The 16,693-nt window shown below is 45.0% G+C and overlaps 1 protein-coding gene across 13 annotated transcripts in view; it reads left to right on the top strand.

Moving 5' to 3' along the window:
• Positions 1-16,693, top strand: part of PIP5K1C (phosphatidylinositol-4-phosphate 5-kinase type 1 gamma) — a 69,825-nt gene that overhangs the window by 15,544 nt on the left and 37,588 nt on the right. The window lies entirely within an intron of this gene.

The following is a 16,693-nucleotide window of genomic DNA, read 5'->3' on the forward strand; positions in this document are numbered from 1 at the left end:
CCAGCACCCCTCAAAAGGCCACTGAAGTCCCTGCAAACCTGAGCTTTTATTATCAAAGTCCTGACTCTGTGCATGTTGCTGAACAAGACAAAAGACAGTTATTGCAATGAGATGCTGCCAATCTAAGGAATGGAATCAGGAGGCCTGTTTTGCTTCTAAATCATGAACTAGATTTACTTATCGTTGTGTTCCGTGTGAACAGGGATGGCAACCCCAGATTGATGCTAATTTTAAGAACATTTGGAGAAGAAATGATGAGGGTTAGAGTAGAGGACTGGATATCAGGACTCCTGAATCTGCTACTGACTCCGTGGCCTTAAGGAAAAGTCACTTAATGTCTCTGTGCCTCCACTTCCTCATTCATAAAATGGGCATAAAACTATTTCTTAAGATGGAAAGGTACAATGGATGGACAAAGTTGCTTTTAAAAAAGCTGAGTGACTGAAATTAACTTTGGAAAAAATAACTTAAAACTTAATGAAAACACTTCTATTAATATTGGGATTTGTGAATCTTTTTTCCTTTTAAACTGTCCTCTGCCTAGTTAGTGAGCCCAGCATTGCAGTGTTGCACTAGTGCATGAAACCCAAAATGTGAAACTGACGGTCAATCAGCAACCAGAAAGCTAAAACTGACCAGTATGAATTTGCAGAAGCAATAAAAATTAAGCTGGATATGCACTTCGAGTGTGTCCAACTAAAGGGACAGATTTAAGTTTTTTTCTGTGCCAAGGTGATGTGAAAAACCATTTTAATCTGTAATAGGGAGTGTCTCAGCCTGTTGTGAGAAGAAGAGTAGTAGGCACCTGGATTGAGGGTGATCGTTTAGAAGAGCATTTGATTGCTACCAGTTCTGCCTAAAATACGTTCACCAATGTCTGTAGTTAAAGTAGCCTGACACTTTCCATATCAAGCCCTGGTTTCAGTTGCTTGCTAACCATTTGGGCTGGACATTTCCATGTTTGCTCTTTTCCTCATGCTGACTTTTGGTTCAGTGGTTCAACCATTTCCGAGAAGGAGGGCAAGAAAAATAGTTTTGCCAGTATTACACCTTGTTCCATTGTTTGTTTGAGCTCTAGCATCCCCATCCTTTGAAGTAAGATCATGAAACTTGAAAGGGTGATAGTTCTGGGGTCAGATAACTGCCTTTTGCTTCCCCCTCCCAGTATCCACTTACATGTGCTCAGCAGAGCTTGTTAACATTTCTTTGGTCATGGTGCAAGCCCCCACTGAGCCTCTTTCATGGTGGATAAAGAGCTAGAGCTCCAGACAGGGATCACAGCAGCCACAACTCCCTTTGTCTGAGAAGAAAAGTTCATTGGGTTGGGAGCCAGGAAAAGTTCTAGTCTCTTACTCCTGGGGGAATTCTGTGCCGAAAAAATTTAAAATTCTGCACACGATATTTTAAAATTTTGCAAATTTTGTCAAAACAACACTATAGAATCATGCCAGTTTCAATTATTTTGGTAATTTATTTCAAAATACCTGTCAGGAAGTATGTCTGTAACAATACAGACACACACAAATTTCCCCCCCATGAATAGAGCGTTAAAGAAACTCTTAAGACAACCCAGTTCCTGTTTCTCTGCCCCTCCCCCTCCTGAGCCCATCTAGGGGCCCCCCCATCCAATACACCCGAACCCCCTACTCCCCCCCAACACCAAGCCACAAACCCACCCGTCCCCTACTCCTCAGAGCCCAGGGATCCAGAGGGAGAAACAGTCTGATGCTGGGTCCCAGGCTTGTGTGGAGTTTTCTGCGCGCCGCTGTCTCCTTCCCTCAGGGCGTGCTGGGAACCGCAGCTGCCAGGAACCCTCTAGCTCGGGTTGCCAGCCTGTGGCTCCGGAGCCGCATGCGGCTCTTCAGAAGTTAACATGCGGCTCCTTGTATAGGCACCGACTCCGGGGCTGGAGCGACAGGCGCCAACTTTCCAATGTGCCGGGGGGTGCTCACTGCTCAACCCCTGGCTCTGCCACAGACCCTGCCCCCCCTCCACACCTTCCCCCTCCCCTGAGCCTGCCCTGCCCTCACTTCTCTCCCCCAGCCTCCTGCATGCCGCAAAACAGCTGATCAGGAGGGATGGGAAGGTGCTGATCGGTGGGGCTGTTGGTGGGCAGGAGGTGCTGGGGGCGGGGGGGAGCTGATGGAGGGCTGCTGACGTATTACTGTGGCTCTTTGGCAATGTACATTAGTAAATTCTGGCTCCTTCTCAGGCTCAGGTTGGCCACCCCTGCTCTAGCTCTCTCCTCTCTGCCCCCTCCCTCCCCCCGGCAGTGTCTTCTGTGTGCGAGCTGGGCTCTGCTGGGTCCAGCGGCCCCCAGCAGCAGCACTGCAGCCCATTTTTGTGGGGGGAAAGGAAATTCTGCACACACATTAAAATTCTACATTGCACAGAATTCCCCCAGGAGCAGTCTCTGCTTTTCCACTGACTTAATTCTGTGCACTTCACAGCCCTCACTGAGAGCGGGTCCATCTGCCTACCTTAGGAGGTAGGCAAGTATCACTTTCCCCCGCCCATTTCACATATGAGGGAAACAGAGAGGTTGCACAAGGTCACTTCCAGTAGAACCAAGAATAGAACCCAATCTCTAATATGGCAGACCCAAGTCTTTCTTAGGTGCCCTGCCTCTCTGAATGAATGTGTGAGGTTTGTGTGCCTGGCTGTGCAGACCACATCTCCCATTATTCCTACAGCATGTGGAATAGAACCAGAGATTTCCAGCATTCATCTGCTGTCTAACAAATAGTTGTGTAAGCCACTGGCAAGTTGTCTCAAGCCACCTTATGGTTGGTCCACATAGAGGCTAACGGCTACTTCTTACTCTTTTAGCTCAAGTGATAGAGGTCTGTGCCTTAGTCCTGAGAATTCTGGGTTATAACCCTCCATGCAGAGGGTCTTCATGTTCCACATGATCTAATTTTTGGTCCCTAAGAATCTTAGGAAACTATTGTAAAGATGTTAAAAGAACATTAATGTTGCAAAATCAGGCACTCGGACATTAAGAAATGTTAAATTTAAGGTTGCATGTTATAATCTTGAATTGCATGTGACATAACGTACTCCTCTAAGGATCCCCGTCTCATTCAGTGTGCAGGATGGACAGGGAATGAGGCAGAGTGTTGCATGAAGAGAATGATTCTCTTGTGTAGAAGGCACTAGACCAGAACTCGAGCTGGGTTCTCTGCCTCTTAACTGCTTGTGAGGGGGGCACGACTATTGCCATGCACCAGTGCAGGTGGCCAGAATGATCACTCTTAATTCTGGCACTTCCTAAATCTTGAGTGCTTGACCTTGCAACCCCAGTGTCTTTGGAAGTTTTCTGTATTTAATATATAATGTTGTTGCTCCATTTATATTCTAATTTAAGATTCCTGTCTGAAAAGACCATTGTTCTTTAGCTCGGACCATTTACCCTTACAAAGTCTGGGCACACAAATGGGGAGAGCTCGTTCTTGAATGAATAAAAATGTGACCCAGCTGTATTTGTTAAATGGGAGTAAGAGATGCCAGGCTAGGAGTATGAGAGAGAATGCTGCTCAGCGGGTTGGAGAAGCTGCCTTGTTTTTATCAGTCTGCTTTTGAGCAAACTTGCAGATCTGTACCAGGAAGGGCCTGTTCTTCAGCTCAGGGTTGGCTTGGCCATGTTAGAGGCACCTGTGTGAAGGGTGTACAGCAGGGGTCTCAAACACTTCCCTGCAGCCCACCAAGCTCCTTGCCCCCCCCCCCCCCCCCCCGCCCCAAGTTACTTTATGTGGCAGCTAAGCTCGCTGCTCCGCAATGTTTGGGGCCGGGTCTCTCCCCCGGCCCCGCCTGCCACCCCCACGCATCTCCCCTGAGTGTCCCCTGGGCTCACTTGCTGCCCCCTCACTGCCCAGAGTGCTGACTCCACTGGCTTCCGGCATCACCTGCTGCCGCAAGGTCCTAGTGCCCCCCTCCACTGTGGCCAGGGCAGGCTGCCCTTCCCCTTCCCTTCTGCCCTAGTTCTGAGCCTCTCCAATGCCCCAAACCCCTCATCCCCAGCCCCATAGCCCTCACCCCTGCACCCCCTCCTATCCCCAAACCCCATCCCAGAGCCTGCACCCCAGACCCCCTCCCCCACCCAAACTCCCTCCCAGAGCCTTAGGCAGATGGGGGTGGAGTTTGGGGGAGGGCAGGTTCTGGGCACCACCAAAACTTCTACAAACCTGCCACCCCTGGAAGAGGCAGGGGTGGAGTGGTGGTGCAGCCCAGTGCAGTGGCGGGGGGGGCTTTAACAGAAGTAAATCTAACTAAGTGCATGTTTTGTCCTTTGAGTGAGGTGCATTGCTGTTGGTGGCGCTTAGCACTTTCCAGGAGGGGGGGGGGAGGAGCAGGGAGCCGTGCTCAGGGGAGGAGGTGGAGAAGAGATGGGGGAGGGACGGGGCCTCATGGAAGGGTTGGAGTGGGGGCGGGGCTGGGGGCAGCGAGGGGTGTCAGTGATGCGGCCCTTGGGCCAATGCACTAGTCCTCATGTGGTCATTTGAGTTTGAGACCCCTGGTGTACAGTGTCGTGTAGCTAACACAGACATACTTCTCAGCTTGACAGCTGAGTCACGGGGTGTCATACCTCATTGGCGGTTCCTCTGGAAATAGGATTTCTACTGAAGTTTCATCTTTAAGGTTCATTATGGTCTTTGGCAGCTCACTTTGAGCTTGTTTTGTTTTAGCAGTTTAGGTGCCCTATAATGGGACATCATGCAAAACCACTCTAGTGTCTTAGAACAGAGATGGCCATTATCCAGTCAAGAGGTGGGAGTGGGGCGTGGGAAGTGCTGGTGATCAGCAGCTCAATTTCTGAGTGTTAGATTTCCCTGAGATTTCATTGTGCTTGGGTTGTAGGACTACATGATTATGCCAGTCATTAGGTGTCCAGCTTCATTTGGGAGTAGGTGATCTTGAATGAGACTTCACAAAAATCTGCTAGTGTAGGCCCTGCCAAGTGCATGTGGTAGCTGTGTTGGTCCCAGGAGAGACAAGGTGGGTGAGGGTAATACCTTTTATTGGGCCAACTTCTGTTGGTGAGAAAGATAAGCTTTCGAGCTCACACAGAGCTCTTCTTCAGGTCTGGGAAATGAATTCAGTGTGTTACAGCTAAGTACAAGGTGGAAGCACCTTGTCTCTCTAGGTGCAGCTAGAGACATATATACAGCCAGGGAGGTTGGCAAACTCCTGGCTGTAAGTAATTCAGGAAAACCACTGAGGTGTATTCAGAAATAGGTATAACATGCCTCTTCACCTCCATTTTGATCCTCTTTTTTCCTATACTTGTTTCACATTTTTTAAAAGGCCATCACCAACTTGAAAACCACATTTGTCTGAAAATGTTGGACATATTATTTAAAGAGGGCCGTATCAGGACAGGAACTCTGATTTAAAAAAAAAAAAATCAATTTCAGTAAATCTAGTTGAAACATTCTCTTTGAAATTAACCTCAAATTAGGTAAAATGTGAATGGCCCCTTCTCTTCTCCTTCTCCCCCAGCCTCTTCAATGTTGTAAGCACCAGCCTCTGGCAACTGGAAAGTGCTTCATGAAGGAGAGGAGTTTACTCAGTCTAATGTGAGCATCCTAGCAAAAGGGCAGCATGTTCAGTGACGCATATTGTTACACAGCCCCATTCACAAATCCCCTTTTAGTCTGTGCTGCTTCGAGCACCCCCAGGAAAATCTCCCTGTCGTGCAACATTAGCAAGAGCAGAATTAAATCTTAGAGGATTTAGACAAGCAGCTTTTGCTACAAAGCAAATCGGAAAATACCCCACCCGCTAAGAAAAATCCAGGTATGTTTCCAGAGTGGCCTTAGTGTTCAGACAGTTGCTTTTACTGTGAGCAAAGGGGTGTTACCTCTTTGGGGTCTGATCTTGTGGGGCTGAGTTCCCACTGACCTCAGAGTTGTACTTGCTTACGCCTACGCTGAACTTGACTGTTGTAGTGCCAGCGTATCCTGGTACTAGGGCAGTTAAATTTTGGGTGTACTCCTCTTCCCCACTAGCACTGGATTAGAGGACTGTTTCAATATACTTAACCTTAGTTCTTGCAATCGTTAGTTTCTCAACTCGGTGTCTACCTTTTGCCCTTCCGGAAGGCCAGAATCTTTCTCTACGGTAGAAAAATGTCTTTAGCGGTTTGGGGGGAGGCGTTTGTATGTAGTTAGTAAATGTAACTTTTAGTCTTAGAACAGTGGTTGATAGTAAGCAGATAGCTTGTGTCTCCTCTAGCAACACAATGTAATGAAGGAAATAGTTAATGAACATGCCAGTCTAATTTATCCCTCCTACATCTTTCTCACGCAGTGCAGAGGTTCTGATTTTATCATTCTGTGGAACACTTTGTAAGGGGGAAAATCCACAGTATTTCAGTTCCACTTAAATTCCTTACTCCTTTCCATCTGCTATTGTGTTCTTGCGAGCAGTGCACCAGGTCTCCCTGCCTCACTGGATGTCTCTAGAACCACTGGAGGAGAGCGTGGCATACTGAAGGTATTACTACAGGTAATGGAGCTCAAAGGGATTGGTTAGTATGGAGAAATGCCCGGTGCTGCTCTCCGGGACCACTGGCTACAGGGTTTTTGTTCTTCTGGTTAGCAGCAGTTAGTGATACTTTGTCAGTTGAGTGGAGGCCTTCGATTTGGCTGCAAGGGCAGATTCTTTGTTCATTCCTAACTCCAGGGTCAGCCATAGCCATATTGTCATGCTAACTCTGTAGCTGAGGACTAGCCACCTCCTCAAATGCTGTTGGTGGTCAAGATTCAGAGGGCACTAGGTGGGTTGATTTGCTATCGCTTGAGTAAACACCCTCCACCAGCGCTAGCCTCTCTGCAGTGCAAAGCCGTGAGGTTTGGAATTGAGCCTTGTGCACCTATCCCGCTGGAACATGTACCATTGCAAAAGGGGTGTGTCTGGGGAAATAGAGTAGGGTGGTAGCTATGGGGAGAATAACTGCTTTCCCAAGCAGTCTGTGATGTCAGGTAGGTAGATGGAACTCATGAACTCACTAAATCTTCCCCTTTATTAACATGTTTGAAGTTAGAAGGAAGAGCCCAGCGAAGACACTGCAGTTCAGTATTTCTCCCTTCCCAGAGGCTTTAAAGCTGCTTATGCCTTGCTTTCCTGCAGGAATCCATGGTTCGTTTTGAAGTACAGACGCTCTGCATATTTGCGGGGACGTATACCTGACAATTACGCTAAAAAAAACAAAAAAAACCCCCCAAAACGCTTATGGAACTTTTTGCGTAAGTCAGGTTTGCGTAACCCGAGAAGCGTCTGTATCAATGCTTTGCTAAAGTGTATGGATCTGACGGGGGGGGAATTAATTCTGAGCTGAGTTCTAAGGCCTTTGAATATATCCGCTCTTGTCAGGCTTCTCCAGGTCAGCCTCATGCTTCAGTATAGTGTCAGGAATAGGCCGTCTGGGATCTTGTGGGACAGTTCCTTCCCCCCCTCCCCCCCCCCCCCCCCCGATAGCTTTTGAGCATTCAGAATGATATTGATTGACTCTGGAGACATCCATTGCAGGATGTTCAAGGATTTCCTCTGCTACAAATCTACATGGCAGTATAATGTGCTGCTAAGGTGTGTCTGTCAAAGGGCATTGGACATGTCATAGATGTAGGAAGATGGGTTTCTGTCTCAAAGAGCTTACAGTTCTTATACCACCGTCATCTTGGGATAAAGGAGATCCAATGGTGTTGACTGCCTCAAATTAGTCTGTAGGTCAAAATTTGCCAATAGTGAATGCTTGATTTTGGAGGTTGTAATAATGGGAAGCCAAGGATTGGGAAAAGGGTTCCCTTCCCTCACCACTGACTCATTGGGTGACCTTTGGGAAAGTCACTCCCATCTCTGCCTGTTTTTTCCCATCTTTAAACTGGTGACAACACAGGTGTGTTAGGAAGTTTGCTTCATTAATCTCTGAAATCCTCCAATGACAGGTGGCATAGAAGGGGAAAGAAATACAATTTTTGGTTAAAATCTCCACTTCGTCTTTAGTGATGGAAAAACTGTATTGCGAAAGTTAAATGTCTGAACATACCACTGGATTACATAATGATACAGCTGAATGTGGAGCAGTGTATTCTGCCATTAGGTATTGTGTATGTTCTTCTTGATTAGATGTTTCATTTTCCAGATGACCTGTCATACAGTTCATGCTAAGCACTCTGAAAAGCCCTTCCTAACCATGCAACTTATTTAAAACAGTAAAATAGCTCATTGTTTTAAATTTCACTGCATTTGTTCTGCTTATTCAGAGCTGTAACTGGCCTCTCTGCTGTAAATGCTTTCCTGGTTAGTTGTCAAGGAGACGTTTTAACACCGAATGTATTAGCTCAGCAGTTCGTGCTGTGGGAGGAATGCTGCGCTGTAGCATGCCCTATGGTGAGAAGTAGTCTAGGCTTGGAGTGGGATGAGTTAACTGCTATCCTGAATCGCCTCGTGATCCTGGATAACAGCAGATTATTTCCTGTGACAGCATGAGTTTCTGCTGAAGAACTTCTTAGAAATAGCCTGGTTAGATGCCTTTTTTTTTTTTTTTTTTACTGCAGAAGTATCCTGTTTGTTGCAGTCATTTATACTAAAGATATTCCTTGAGCAAGGCATCTTGTTCCATGGCTCTGGTTCTGCTGTATAACGTAGTGTGCAATGATCAGCTCAAGGAATCTATGGCTACAGCTCAGCTGGTCTCCTTCCTATAGGAAGGTACTTCAGGAAACTATTGTAGAGCAGTAGTCACAGGGGAGCTCTTTCCTCTGGCCCTAGGTTCACCCAATATAAGAACATAAGAACGGCTGTACTGGGTCAGACCAAAGGTCCATCCAGCCTAGTATTCTGTCTACCGACAGTGGCCAATGCCAGGTGTCCCAGAGGAAGTGAACCTAACAGGCAATGATCAAGTGATCTCTCTCCTGCCATCCATCTCCACCCTCTGACAAACAGAAGTTAGGGACACCATTCCTTACCCATCCTGGCTAATAGCCATTCATGGACTTAACCTCCATGAATTTATCTAGTTCTCTTTTAAGTAAGTCTCTCACGCGATAGGGCAGGAAGTCTAGATATCATAAGCTTTCATGGGCTACAGTCCACTTTATCGGATGCATAGAATGGAACATATAGTGAGGAGATATATATGCATACAGAGAACATGAAAAGGTGGGAGTTGCCCAACCAACTCTAAGAGGCTAATTAATTAAGATGAAGTGTTGTCAGCAGGAGGAAAAAAAACTTTTATAGGGATAATCAAGATGGCCCATTTAAGACAGTTTGACAAGAAGCTGTGAGAATACTTAACATGGGGGAAATAGATTCAATGTGTGTAATGGCTCAGCCATTCCCAGTCTCTATTTAAGCCTAAATTGATAGTATCTAGTTTGCATATCAATTCAAGTTCAGCAGTTTCTCGTTGGAGTCTGTTTTTGAAGCTTTTCTGTTGCAAAATTGCCACCTTTAAATCTGTTACTGAATGGCCAGAGAGGTCGAAGTGTTCTCCTACTGGTTTTTTAATTTTATGATTCCTGATGTCCGATTTGTGTCCATTTATTCTTTTGCATAGAGACTGTCCGGTTTGGCCAATGTACATGGCAGAGGGGCATTGCTGGCACATGATGGCATATATCACATTGGTAGATGTGCAGGTGAATGAGCCCCTGATGGTGTGGCTGATGTGATTAGGTCCTATGATGGTGTCACTTGAATAGATATGTGGACAGAGTTGGCATCAGGCTTTGTTGCAAGGATAGGTTCCTGGGTTAGTGTTTTTGTTCTGTGGTGTGTGGTTGCTGGTGAGTATTTGCTTCAGGTTGGGGGGCTGTCTCCCAAGATCTGTGAAAGTGAGGGATCATCTTTCAGGATAGGTTGTAGATCTTTGAAGATGCGCTGAAGAGGTTTTAGTTGGGGGCTGAAGGTAGCGGCTAGTGGTGTTCTGTTCTTTTCTTTGTTGGGCCTGTCTTGTAGTAGGTGACTTCTGGGTACTCGTCTGGCTCTGTCAATCTGTTTTTTCACTTCAGCAGGTGGGCATTGTAGTTTTAAGAATGCTTGATAGAGATCTTGTAGGTGTTTGTCTCTGTCTGAGGGATTGGAGAAAATGCGGTTGTATCTTAGGGCTAGTCTTCACTTACCGGCTGGTCCGGAGGCACGCAATCGATGTTCTGTGATCGATTTATCGCGTCTGGTTAAGACGCGATAAATCGATCCCGGATCGATCCCGGAAGTGCCCACAATCGGCGCCGGTACTCCAGCTCTCCGAGAGGAGTACGCAGCGTCGACGGGGGGAGACTTCCGGCCGCGTCTGGACCCCGGTAAGTCCGGACTAAGGTACTTCGAATTCAGCTACGTTATTAACGTAGCTGAATTTGCGTACCTTAGTCCGAAGTCCGGACTAAGTGGGGACCAGCCCTTAGAGCTTGATTGTAGACAATGGATTGTGCGGTGTATCCTGGATGGAAGCTGGAGGCATGTAGGTAAGTATAGGGGTCAGTAGGTTTCCGGTATAGGGTGGTGTTTGTGACCATCGCTTATTAGCAGAGTAGTGTCAAGGAAATGGACTGCTTGTGTGGATTGGTCTAGGCTGAGGTTGATGGTGGGATGGAAATTGTTGAAATCATGTTGGAATTCCTCAAGGGCTTCTTTTCCATGGGTCCAGATGATGAAGATGTCATCAATGTAGCGCAAGTAGAGTAGGGGCATTAGGGGACGAGAGCTAAGGAAGCATTGTTCTAAGTCAGTCATAAAAATGTTGGCATACTGTGGGGCCATGCGGGTACCCATAGCAGTGCCGCTGACTTGAAGCTATATATTGTCCCCAAATGTGAAATAGTTGTGGGTGAGGACAAAGTCGCAAAGTTCAGCCACCAGGTTTGCCGTGATATTATTGGGGATACTGTTCCTGACGGCTTGTAGTCCATCTTTGTGTGGAATGTTGGTGTAGAGGGCTTCTACATCCAAAGTGGCCAGGATGGTGTTTTCTGGAAGAGCACTGATGGATTGTAGTTTCCTCAGGAAGTCAGTGGTGTCTCGAAGATAGCTGGGAGTGCTGGTAGCGTAGGGCCTGAGGAGAGAGTCCATATAGCCAGACAGTCCTGCCGTTAGGGTGCCAATGCCTGAGATGATGGGGCCTCTTGCTTCTAATGTATTTGTAGAATGTTTTCTTGTTTTTGATCTCGTTTTGTGCCTTGGCTTTTCTAATTTTGTCCCTACATACTTGTGGTGTTTGTTTATATTCATCCTTTTGTACTTTGACCAAGTTTCCACTTTTTTTTTTTTTTTTGGACTCTTTTCTGAGTTTTAGATTGTTGAAGATCTCCTGGTTAAGCTAGGGTGGTCTCTTGCCATACTTCCTGTCTTTCCTACGCAGGAGGATAGTTTGCTCTTGTGCCCTTAATGTCTCTTTGGAAAACTGCCAACTGTCTTCAGTTTCCTCCCCACCCCCTAGACTTGCTTCCCATGGGATTTTACCTACCAACTCCCTGAGTTTGCTAAAGTTGCCTCCTTGAAATCCATTGGCTTTATTGTGCTGTTCTCCCTCCTACCATTCCTGAGAATCATGAACTCTATCATTTCATGATCACTTTCACCCAGGCTGCCTTCCACTTTCAAATTCTCAACCAGTTCTTCCCTATTTGTCAAAATCAAATCTAGAACAGCCTCCCCCAGTAGCTTTCTGCACCTTCTGACATAAAAAATTGTCTCCAATATATTCCAAGAACTTGTTGGATAATCTGTGCCCAGCTGCTGTGTTATTTTCCCAATTGATGTCTGGGTCGTCGAAGGCCCCCATCACCACCAAGTCCTGTGCTTTGGATGATTTTGTTAATTGTTTAAAAAAAGCCTCATCCACCTCTTCTTCCTGGTTTGGTGGTCTGTAGTAGACCCCTACCATGACATCACCCTTGGTTTTTTACCCCTTTTATCCTTACCCAGAGACTTTCAAGAAGTCTGTCTTATTTCTACCTCAACCTCAGTCCAAGTGTGTACATTTTTAATAGCTAAGGCAACACCTCCTCCCTTTTTTCCCTGCCTGTCCTTCTTGAGCAAGCTGTATCCTTCTATACCAATATTCCAGTTGTGTATTATCCCACCAAGTCTCCGTGATGCCAACTGTGTCATAGTTGTGTTTATTTACTAGCGTTTCAAGTTCTTCCTGCTTATTCACCATACTTCTTGCATTAGTATTCAGACATCTAAGATACTGATTTGATTCCCCCCGCCCCATTCTGTTTTCTCTCTCCCTTATTTCTGCTATAACAGCCCGTGCTCCCCCCAGATTCCAACCCTTCTCCCAGGCCTCCATATTTTTGACTTACCTGTGGGCTTTGGTCACCTGCCCTCTTCGAACCTAGTTTAAAGCCCTCCTCACTAGGTTAGCCAGTCTGTAGCCAAATATGGGGGAGTTCACAGCTATAGACTGTGCCGGCAAGAGGCACTAAAGTGAGTGTCCTGGGATTATTGAAGCTACGCCAGTTAGCCAGATTTTAATGCATTTAATGTGTGCCGTGTTAATTTTATATCGTTCTAGTTTTTAGTCTAAATGTCATGCGGTACCAAGTCAAATGCCTTAGAGAGGTTTAAGTATATTACATCAACACTATTACCTTTATCAGCCATATTTGTAATCTCATAAAAAAAACCAAGTTAGTTTGACAAGATCTGTTATCCTTAAACCCATGTTGATTTGCATTAATTACATTACCCTCCTTTAATTCTTAATCGAGTCCTGAATCAGCAGCTCCATTATCTTGCCCAGGATTGGTATCAGGATGACAGGCCTATAATTATCCGGGTCATCCTGTTTACCTGTTTTAAAAATTGGCACAACATTCGCTTTCTTCCAGCCTTCTGGGACTCCTCCAGTGCTCCAAGGCTTATTGAAAATCAACAGTAATGATCCATCAAGCTCCTCAGCCAGTCTCTAAAAATTCTTGGATGCAAGTTATCTGGACCTGCTGATTTTAAAAATGTCTAACTTTAGTAGCATCTGTTTAACATCCTCCAGAGATACTAGTTGAATGGCATGTTATCACCAAACAATGAGAATATATCAGTTGTTTTCCTCAAATATAGAACAGTAATATTTACTGAACTTTTATGCATTATAATTGATAATTCTACCAACTTGCATTGAGTAATGGACCAATACCATTGGCAGGATTCTTTTTATTATTGTCCTTAACTCTGCTGGCTATAGATTTCTCCTTGTGTCCCTTTCCTTCCCTTATCAATTTTCTACAATACTTAACTTAACTATATTACTATTAATTTCCCCTTTCTTCCATTTGTTATATTATTATTTTTTATTTGTTACAGCTGCCCTCACTTCCTCTAAATCAGGTCAGTTTTTTAACCAACACAGCCTTCTTCCTTGGTTATGGGTTTGTGGCTTTTGGGGCATCTGGTATGCATTCTCTTTTTTCTGATTAAATTCTTCCTCGAACTGATTTGGCTCACAATTGTTTTCAGCTTTGTGAAATTCATGCTATTAAAGCACCAAGTGTATATATATATTACTGGTCTGGACTTCATTCAACTTGCACATTATAAATGTGATCAAGTCTTGATCACTTGTACACAAGCTAACATTAATTTTTAGTTCAATGATGAGTTCCTCTTTATTTGTTAGGACAAGGTCTAATATAGAATTCTCCTGTCTTGGCTACAACACTTTGAGTTAAGAACTTGTCATGTGTAATGTTGAGAAATTCCAAGGATGTTTTAGTACTGGCAACATGAGGCTTCCAGCATATGTCACTCCAGTTGAAGTCCCCCATGATCATGCAGTTTTTCCCCCCTACGCTTTTTAGATAGGCACATAAGGTAGCGGTCATTCTGTTTCTTAGTGTGATTTGGTTGTCAGCACCAACTAATACCCGATCTTGTATTTTATCTGTTAGAATATTGCTCCATAAGCATTCAATATTATTTTCTTCTGAATTACCAGTTACTCAGAAACAGGGTAATGTCATTTTTGACAGTGCCACTCTCCCTCCCGCTTTGTCCACTCAATCCTTCTTAAATAGGTTTCAGCCATAGATTTTCACATTCCAGTTGTGCAGATCATCCCACCAGGTTTCTGTAATACCACCTGGATCGAATTTATGTTCACAAATGAGCAATTTCAGTTCTTGTTTGTTACCCAAACTCCTAGCATTGGTGTATAGGCAATTCCAGAATTCCTTCTCTTCATGTCCTTTGATTCCTTGATTAATATTGTTCTCAACATCTTGATTTGCGCCAGTGGAGTGTTGATATTTTCCCTCTTTTTACCCTCCCCTTTCGTTATTACTGGGGTGAAGGCCATCCAAACTATCTAGCACCCTCTCTCCATAGAAGGTGGACCAACATTCCACAAAACAAACCCCTACTCTACTTTACTGAGCCAGCGGTTGACTTTCATAGACTTCTGTCTTCCTTCGCTCATTGGACAGGAAGGATTTTGGAGAAGATTGCATGGATATTTTTCAGCACACTTGTGTGCAACATAAAATCAGAGTGCAGAGGATGATGGTTGGCTAATGGCATGGTAGTTCCTCCAGGAGGTGGTGGTGGTTGGTTTTTACATACTGTCAGGGAGTAGAAGAATTAATAGACGTAGAGGAGGGAAGGAAGGGAGGATAAGGAGAGGCGTATGGAGGATCAAGCGGTTGAAGCTGTAGTGGTGGGACTGGGAGGTAGCGGGACATTCTCCCTCTCTGCTGATTGATTGGCTGTTTACTCCAGAGGCCAAATTGAAGTAAGTAGTCTGATGCTGCCACTCATGTCCAGGGGCCTCTGAAAGTCTCCTGTGCAGCCTGCTCCAGCCAGTGGGTATGGAAAGTTGGATGCTACTCAGTTCCACCCTCTTCAGTACAGCTTGCTTGGATGGTAAGCTCCAGGGCTTGAGCTGTGTGGTGCTTATAACGCACCATGCTTACTTATGGTGCTGTAGGATGCTTGTCTAAACACAGAGCTGAACTGGTGTGACTTGTTTTATAACTCGTTAGTTAAACAGGTGCAACTCCTATGTATAGACAAGTCTAAAGTAACTGACTGAATTGTCCTGATTGCTCTAGGGGAGAATGGATTCATTTCAGTTTGCTTGCCTTTTACAGGCTCATCTTATGTTGTCTTTCCCCATTAATGAGTACAATCTCTCAAATTGCTTTACTTCACTAATTCTGTAAGCTCACAAATGGCATAAACTGCTGACTTTTCTTTGTTCTGGGTACAGTTAGCCACAGCACCTCCTTGCAGGGATGTGCTGTATTTTTGTTTTTAAATGGTGGGTTACTTTACGTATATCATCCTAAGCAAGCTGTGTTTGTTTTTTAAAGGGAAGGCTTATCTATTTAACAAGGTAAAGTAGGTCATTGTAGATCAGTGGGAAGGCCAGTTTGTAAATAGCTTCCCCTTCAGAGTGATGTTCCTCTGTTTTCCCTCTAATTACTGCCCTCATGCTGTGCTGCTGGGTAGGAACTGAGATTGCATGTTGTAGGGACAAGATGGAGGCTCTCTGAGGTTGGCTTCATCCCAGTCCACTTTCCCATTGGATGCATTCTGAATGCCTGCACTGACTTCTCCTCTACAGCCTTGCCTGGCTGCCTTGTCTACTTAGGATGCTTATGAGTCTCAGCACGAGAAGCACTTTTTGGGCATCTTTTCCGAATTGCTTTTTCCTTAATTTCTTTTTAAGATCAGTCTCTGACGGAAAAGAACAGCATAGTGCCATCTCTTAAGATGGATGTTTCATTTCCAGTACTTCCCACCATGTTTCTCTTATAACATGTATAATATGTGTGTGTTCATTCCCTTTTTATAGCTCATAGCTCTGCGCTCTCCACTTTCTCTTCCAGTGCTTTGTAATGTAATATATTGACTAGAACAAGCTGCAGTTAGAACTGACTGTTCTAACAAGAAATCTTCGTATTCTTGTTGCTCTCTTTGCTTCTCCATATTCTCTAGCCAGGTTAAGAATGTGCATGGTTCCTTGGTATGTAGGTAATTCAAGAACTCCTTCTCTTCATGTCCTTTGGTTCCTTGATTAATATTGTTCTCAACATCTCAATTTTGTGCCATCTGAGTGCTCAAATTTCTGTCTACACCACACTTCCGTCGTTCACCAAACGAGACAAGTTTTACTGACGAAAAGCGCTGTGTCAGCGGGAGAGCTCTCCCAATGACAAAGCTACCGCTTCTCGTTGGGGGTGGATTTATTTTGTCAGCAGCTGACACAGAGTGGCTACGCTGCGCACCTTTTAGTGGCATGGCTGTAACAGCCCAGCTGTGTCGCTAAAAGGTGCATAGTGTAGATACCTTAAAAAAAAACAAAACAAAACAAAAAAAAATAATCAGACAAATTACAACTGTGGCTGAGATTTCCAAAAGAACGTAAGGGAGTGAGGCACCCCAATATAGGCAGCTTTTGAAAAGGCAGCCTGTATCCTGGTGTTTTGTGGGCCACTTATTGGTAGTTTGTTAGTGTTGTAGGTAGCTACAGATCAATCTGGATGTTGCTCGACTGCAAGGAGGATGCGTCCTTTGGGACTTGCCTTGATGTTGGTGAAGTCGGATGCAAATAATAAATGGGATTGTTTTAACTTGTGCTTGATTGTTAATGAAACAACGAATTTCTCTTCCAGTGTGCCTAGTCTCAGTTTAAATACACATGATTTTTCAAGGATGTTACAGCATAAATGAACGCTAAAAGTGG

This window comes from Chrysemys picta, chromosome 25, assembly GCF_011386835.1.
Source record: "Chrysemys picta bellii isolate R12L10 chromosome 25, ASM1138683v2, whole genome shotgun sequence".
Classification (NCBI taxonomy): domain Eukaryota; kingdom Metazoa; phylum Chordata; order Testudines; family Emydidae; genus Chrysemys; species Chrysemys picta.